General features: G+C 39.3%; 1 long non-coding RNA gene across 1 annotated transcript in view; it reads left to right on the top strand.

Annotated features, from left to right (window-relative positions):
* Positions 1-4,575, top strand: part of LOC110272197 — a 19,763-nt gene extending 15,188 nt beyond the window's left edge. The window contains exon 3 of the long non-coding RNA XR_002363151.1: positions 4,566-4,575. This is a non-coding gene — a long non-coding RNA (uncharacterized LOC110272197). The remainder of the gene's footprint in view (positions 1-4,565) is intronic.

Raw genomic sequence — 7,777 nt, 5'->3', positions numbered from 1 at the left:
TCGGCATTCAAATCAGAGTAAGCAATACTAGTGGGAATAGATTTTCTTCCTTTGCTAAACTCCCAAGATGCACCAGGACGGCCAATTCTCCTAAGAATAGGAGCCAAAGACATCCTCCCCTTTAACACATCCTCTTTGATCTTTGAATAATCATCCTTCTCAGGCAGAATGTGGGGAATGTTCAGAAGCGCTTCTAGAGCTTTGTTGGAAGTGTCCAACATCTTTCCTCGAAGGAATACCGACTCCTGCTCCCAAGCTTGGTAGTTCACATAGAATTCCCGCACCATGGATTCATTAACTTCAATGGGGTCTTGCTCAAGAAATCCCCAATGAAGCGAGGCAATCCTTTCATGAATAATCGCCTTGTACTTTCTTGGAATCTTTAGTGTCTGCTCCCAATGGATTGTTCTTTTCTCAATTGCTTCATATTAGAAGTTGGCTCTTCGGTTAACCAAGGTACTTGGTTTCTCACCTTGGCAATCCAACCAAATATTAGGAGGGCGAGTTGTAGATTGCACAACCGGTGGTGTAACTGGTACTTTACCTTTCTTCCGCATCCTAAAAAGAGGAATCAAAAACAAAAGATTTCAAGATTGTCCGACAACAATTAAAACAAGATCATTGAGGAAGAACAAATAAACTAAAGAAGAATTTCAATTCTCAATTGGAAGCTTTCAAAATAGTGTGATTTAAGAGACAATAGTGTGTGTATTCTAAAAGTACGCACGGTAAGAATACACACACCGGCTTGATAAAACGGCAATCACACTGTAAAACAATCAGAGTTCAATGCTTCTCAATCAAGTGTTTATGTTGCAAGACTAAAGAAAAATGAGCGTGTAAGCAAACTTAAACAAGCACCAATTGAATTCTTGAAGGGAATGGTTATTGAGGTTGTAGGCTTAAAAGCTCATTGATAGAAAGGGTGCACAACAACAACAACCATTCCAGCAGAGTGGAACAACATTGTTCATCCTTAAAAAAGTGACAATCATACATACAATGACCCTTAGTTAAGGCAAAAGATGCTTGATCAAGACATCAAGATGTATGGACATTTGTAAGGTGATTACTCCAATTTAATGACCATGATGAAAAATGTTAAATTATACTCAACTAAGATCAATGCATTCACAACAAACACCCATAACAAAGGAATAGAAGTCATGTAAGACATGGGTGTTGAAACTTTATGTTCAAGAAAACAAGAGAATGCATTGGTAAATTCATCAACAACTACTATATTTTAAGTTGCACAAATCATAACAAATACCAAACAAGAGAATGTTGAAAGCATACAATGGCCAATTCACATGAATCAAACAAAAGTTTCATATAGGCATTTCATCAAACATGTGGTATGCAACGTGCAAACTTATCACAATTAAGCTCAAATTCAATCATAATCAACCAAACAATCAAGTATCAACATTTGCAATACACAGCAAAATAAGGAAAATAATAAACTTAACCTAGGCAACATGAAAAGAAAATAAGAATAATTTCAAAAATCAACAGTAAAAGAAGGTAAGCACCTTAAAGTTGAAGGTTGAAGAAAGCAAGACTAGGAGAGGAAACAATGGCACTTCTTATAGCCACTACGAACTCATGGCTTCATGTTCGCCGGAGGTGCACCGGAGTACTGGGAACTCACCGGTGGAAGAGAAAGAAAAGAAAAAGAGAAAGTAAGAAGGAAAGAAAAGAGAGAGAGAGAGAGAGAGAGAGAGAGAGAGAGAGTGTGTGTGTGTGTGTGTGTGTGGCGGCGGTGGTAGACGGCGGCGATGGCTGGGGCAGGGTCGCCTGAAGATGGTGGGGTGGAGGGGTGAGCAGCAGCGATGGAGAGGAGAAGAAAAGAAGCTGCTATCCCAACAGGGGAGTATGCCATGTTAACACCTATGTCGAGACGTGTGCGTGTGCATGCAGGTCTGTGCGCACGCACAGATCAAGAAAAAGAGAGGGGTTGCGAACACACACAGAGTGCGAACGCTGCAAACAGAAGGTGTGAAAAGAGGTGTGCGGGCGCATAGCATTGAGCGCACGCACAGGAGCTGCTGAAAAAGGGATTCATGCATACGCACAAAAAGGTGGTGCGCACAAACAGCGAAAAAGAGTGGGATGCGAGCGCACACAAGGTACGATCGCTGCAAACAGAAGGGTTGCATCAACGTGTGCGGGTGCATAGCATTGCGCGCGCACAGGGGCTGCTTCTTTTTTTTTTTGGAATCGCTTGGGGAATGGGTCATCTGTGCATACGCACAGAAGCAAAAAGGGTTGGGGTTTCAAGCGCACAAGCTGTGCTAATGCTCCTACCAGAGGGGCTGCAAATTGGCGTGCGGACGCACAGGCTTGTGCGGCCGCACAGAGAGTGCGATAAACCGCATAGAGAGCGCAAAAAAGGGCATGTGTGCGTATGCACAAGATGGTGCACACGCACCAGATCAAGGAAACAGGGGAGTGCCCACGCACAGACCGTGCTGGCGCTGTGAACAGAGGGCCATACAAAGAGTGTGCGGGCGCACAAGCTTGTGCGCTCGCACAGGCCACAAAACTCACAGTTGTGTGCGCACGCACAGATGTCCTGTTTCAGAAAAAAAATTTTCCTTCAAAAACTACAGTACCAAACCTTAGTACAATTGACGAACGGATTTTCTGCTAGTAAAGAATTTTCACAAATAAATTCCCGTTGTAAGTATAGTTTCTAAACCAACAGAGAATCCTTTCGTACAAAAGTTTTGGTTGTCACTTAAGCAAACCCAATAAAATTTATAACCGAAGTATTTAAACCTCGGGTCGTCTCTCAAGGAAATGCAGGGAGGTGTGTTTATTATTGGTTATGGAAAAATTATCTTTTTGGGTTTTATTAAGATAAGAAACAACAATAGTAAATGGCAATGGAAACAAAGTAACTATAAATACTCTTGGCAAGGTATGAGAACTGAAAATCCCATCCTAGTTATCCTTATCAATTGTGATGAGAATTGTTTATTGCTCCCACTTAGTTAACCCTTACTAAATAAAAGAAAGTCAAGTGGACTAATCAATTTGATTCCTCAAGTCCTAGTCAACTCCTAAGGAAAGACTAGCTTTAGAGGGATCCAAACTAATTAGCAAAATCCAATTCTCACTCAACAAGGAGTTTGATAACTCAAGTGTCACCAATTACTCCACCAAAGCCAAAAGGGGAAAAATCCAAATTATTTATATGATAAATAGAAGAAAGAAATCATAAATCTGAAATACCTCAAATTGCATTTAAACATAAATTCAAATCTAACATGAAGAGTTCATAAACCAAATTGGGAAAATAAACAAACTAAAGCCATAGAATAAATAAAAGTAGAGAGAAACTAAATTAAAGGAACATTGAACCTGGAATTGAGGAGAAACAATCTTAAAACTAAGAGAAATCCTAAATCCTAAAAACCTAGAGAGAGGATCTCTAGAAAACTACATCTAAAACCTAAAATTGTGAATTATGGAATGTTGTGTTAATGAATGAATACATTCGCCCACTTTATAGCCTCTAATCTGTGTTTTTTGGGCCAAAAACTGGGTCAAAAACAGCCCAGAAAATCGCCCCCAGCGGTTTCTGATACGTCCAGCACGTGGCAAAGTCACGCGTACGCGTCGTCCACGCGTACGCGTTGATTGATTTTTTGTAGATGTGACACGTGTGCGTGATCCATGCATGCGCATCACCCAAAAGCGTGGCAAATATGACAAATTATATGTCTTTTCGAAGCCCCGGATGTTAGCTTTCTAACGCATCTGGAACCGCCTCATTTGAACCTCTGTAGCTCAAGTTATGGTCAGTTAAGTACGAAGAGGCCAGTCTGGACAGCTTAGCAATTTCTTCAACTTCTTGTTGATGACATGTCACCATGTCATGTTTTTCTATGCTTTTTCATACAAGAAATAGATGATTTGTGCTTAAAAATTGAATGCTTTTATGTTTAAATGATATATTTTCTTGATCTTTTAATTTTATAAATCTTGTAGAAAATAAGAAGAAAAAGAAGCAAAGAAACACAAAATAAGCTAAAAAGGAGAAAAAAAGAGCTTTGAGGAACACTTTGAAGTTGGAGCACACTTTGGAGCCTTAGGCCACGCTTTTAAAAGCGTGGCCCATGACCAAATAAAAGGAAAATAGGCAATCAGCACAAAGCTCAGCTCACAAGGTGAGCAGAGCGCTACAAGAGTGCAAAATGAGCTTGGAAAGCAAAATTTTGGCTAAGTTAAAATCTGGGCACTCATAGCATGACCATGCCTCCTTCAAAGGGCTATAACTTGAGCTACAGATATCCGATTGATGTGCTTCCAGTTGCGTTAGAAAGCTGACATTCAGAGCTTTCCAACGATGTATGGAAACCCATATTTGGCATGAAATTGAGGCACGAACGAAATGCATCTTTAAGGGCTAAAAATAAGCAAAAATAGACCAAAGTGGAACCACCAAGGTTCGAAGGGGGAGACACAAGGAAAACAAGGAAAGCAAGATAGCGCTCAGCTCACTTAGAGAGCGCTGTAAGTGAGCATTGTCGTGCTTCTCTTCATGAAAAATCAAGGAAAATTGCTCCCAAATGCTTTCACCAAGGCTTGAACTTGAGACCTCCCCTTGGAAGCCAATTCTCAGCTCACAACGCTACCCATGGGCATCACACAACACAACTTGACACGGTCCAGGGGCACATAGCGCGCAACAAATTTGGCACCAAGGCACCAATGCTCAGCTCACTTTGTGAGCTGAGCTTTCCCCTGATGCTTCCCCAAGCAATTCTTCACATGGGCCAAAATTCAATTAAATTTCCTTTTGAACTCAACTCTTCACCAATTGAACCAAGGCCATCTAGACCCACTCTTCCTCAAATCCAAGCAAGCAAAGCCTACATCATCACTCAATGGCACAAGGATTAGATAGCTTAGGAATTTATTTTAATTGTAATTTGTTTTCTTCATTTTAATTTCATTTTCACTCTGTAAAGCCTATATAAAGGCATCAATTCCATCTCATTGGGGGGGGTTGGCTCCACTAAGGAGCATTAGCATTAGAAAGCTCTCTCTCTTTATTTTTCTTTTCGTTGTTTCTGAATCTTGGGTGGAGAATTGAAGGAGTTCTGTTTCATTCTCCCTCTGAGACTTCCTTTTGTTTGCCTTGCTGCATAATTTCAGTGAATTGCAATTTGAATCAAAGTTCTCTTACTGCTTCCATTTGTCTTTATTCTTCAATTTGTTTATTGTTGGATCAAGGAAGGATTTGAGATCTAGACCTGCTTTCTAGTCTGTTCCACTCCTGAGATCTTCAACATTCTTTTAAATTGTTGCAAATTAAGCATTGCTTTTCTGTCTTTACAATTCTTCAAGGCATTTTACTCTTCTGTTAGATCTGTTGCATGATTTTGCATCTTTTACTTCCCTGTTTGATTGCTATTTACACTTTCTTGTTGAATTTTACATTTCCAGCACCCATTCCCCTTTATATTTCATGCAATTTACATTTCTTGTCATTTAAGATTCTTGCAATTTACATTTCTTGCTCTTTAAGTTTCTGTCCAATTTACTTTCTGCAATTTATAATTTCTTGTCATTTACTTTCTGCTGCATCAATTATCACTCAAATGTTAGCTTGACTAAACTAATCACCCACTAAAGTTGCTTGATCCATCAATCCCTGTGGGATCGACCTCACTCTAAGTGAGTTTTACTACTTGATACGACCCGGTACACTTGCCGGTGAGTTTTAGGTGTTTTGGGAAATTCAGTTTTCCACAAAAATACCCATCAAGTTTTTGGCGCCGTTGCCGGGGATTGATTTAGATCAACAATGATTAAGTGGGTGAGAAGTCTAGATCAAGCATTTTCTTTATTTTTGTTTTCTGTTTTAAATTGAAACCAAGGTGTTTGAGTTTTTGCCTCACTAAGAAATTCTCATCTCTAATATGAGTAATTTCAATTTTCCTTGGTATTGTGTTTTCCGAAATTCAAATGGAGTTCAACTCATCTTATGATCAAACAAATTTTATGGGATATTACCTACCATCACCAATCTCTAATGATGGCTGGGAATATCACCAAGAAAATACAAATTCTAAGCACTCCAATTCATGGAGAATTGCTTCAGAAACACAAGATGAGAAAGAAAATCATAGGGAATATTTTCTTCCACCACAAAATGATTCAAGTTATTATTCCAATGGTGGCTGGGAGTGTTTCCAAGAAACTGCAAGTCCTGAGCAGTCAACTCACATGAAAAATTGCCCAACCTCACCCCCCACTTCTACATTTGAAAATTCTTCATCACCTAAATATGCCTCAACACAAACCTCCACGAGCCAAAGATTCTCAAAATTTGAGTCCAGATTCAACAGAATGATGGAGGAACATCAACAATCACACAGGGAAATAGAAGTCCTTTCTCAGAAGACGAATGAGCAATTGGAGGACTCAGAGAAACGCTTAGAACTGCTAAGCAAGGAAAATGAAAACCAATTGTTAAGTGCAAAGGAGAAGGTGGAAGAGAAAAATGAAGATCTCCTTCAAAAGTCCAGAGGATTTTTTGAAAGATAAGAACAAGCCTGGAAAAGGAAAGAAATCATCCGTCAGAGGACAAATGAATACCTGGAGAACATAAGGAGGAACTTAGAACCATCAAACAGTGAAGATGAAGATCAATTTGTGGGAGAGGAAGTGGAAAAACAAGAACAAAAGGTCCCAATGTCAAGTGAAATTGCAATGAAAGATGAGGAGGCTACTGCATCAAGTGAACTTTCAATGAAGAATGAGGTGGTTGAAAATGAAACTGCACTTGAGATGACAAGGGAACATGAAGACTCACAACTCTCACAAACGTTCCTGACCCAAGACGGCTCAATAATTGAATCCATGATTGAAAGATATGAAGAGGAGATGAAGAAATGTTGGGAAGATCAACAAACGTCCTCAATGAAAAAGCTATTAAGTCAAATGTTGAGTGCAAGGGAGGAAGTGGAAGAGCAAGAAAGTGAGAAAGACAACCAAAGAATTCCAAACTCAAGTGAAGCAAAGAATTACACAGAGGAAGAGCTCACAGAACCACCATTGCAAGAGACTCTTGATGAAGACAAAACTCCAATAATCACACAGCAACCAAGTCGTGAATTCAAGGAAGTGAAGGCAATTAACAAAAGCACCAAGAAGAGGATTGTGACCAAGCTACCAAGGACAACATTCAAGAGGAGGTCAACCATAAGCAATCCAACCCCTAGACCAATAGCAAGCAAGCTCAATCAAGCCATGTACAAAAGAAAGCTTGCTGAGAGGAAACCAAGACAGGGGGCAATAGCTGAATCTTCTCCTCCCTTGAGGTCATTCCTCTTAACAAATTGGAAGAAGAGGAAGAAAGTGAAGAACAACATGCCAACAGTAGGTAATGTTTCTCTTCTTTGCTTTGTTTTCTTTGCTTTGTTTAAATTTCAATAAATAGGCATATGGTTACATTCTAAGTTTGGTGTTGCCTTGCAACAAATTATTTTTAATCTTCTGGGATGATTGCATCAAATTAAAAATGAAAGTGTCACACTAAGATTCTAAGTTTGGTGTGCCACTTATTTTATATGCAATTTATTCAAGCAACACTACTTGTCTGCATAATCATAATGCCTTTGCACTGTTATTTTTCTTTTGGTTTGACACTTTGTTATTCTGTTTACTTTAGTTATTTCTTTGTTTTTAATGCTTTTACTTATTTCGCTTCTTTACTGTGTTTTTTAAGACATTACCAAGAGAGCTTTATTCATGACAG

This window comes from Arachis ipaensis, chromosome B05, assembly GCF_000816755.2.
Source record: "Arachis ipaensis cultivar K30076 chromosome B05, Araip1.1, whole genome shotgun sequence".
In the NCBI taxonomy this organism is placed as follows: Eukaryota; Viridiplantae; Streptophyta; class Magnoliopsida; order Fabales; family Fabaceae; genus Arachis; species Arachis ipaensis.
Note: the sequence above shows the minus strand (reverse complement) of the source record. Positions and strands in the feature narration are given on the sequence as shown.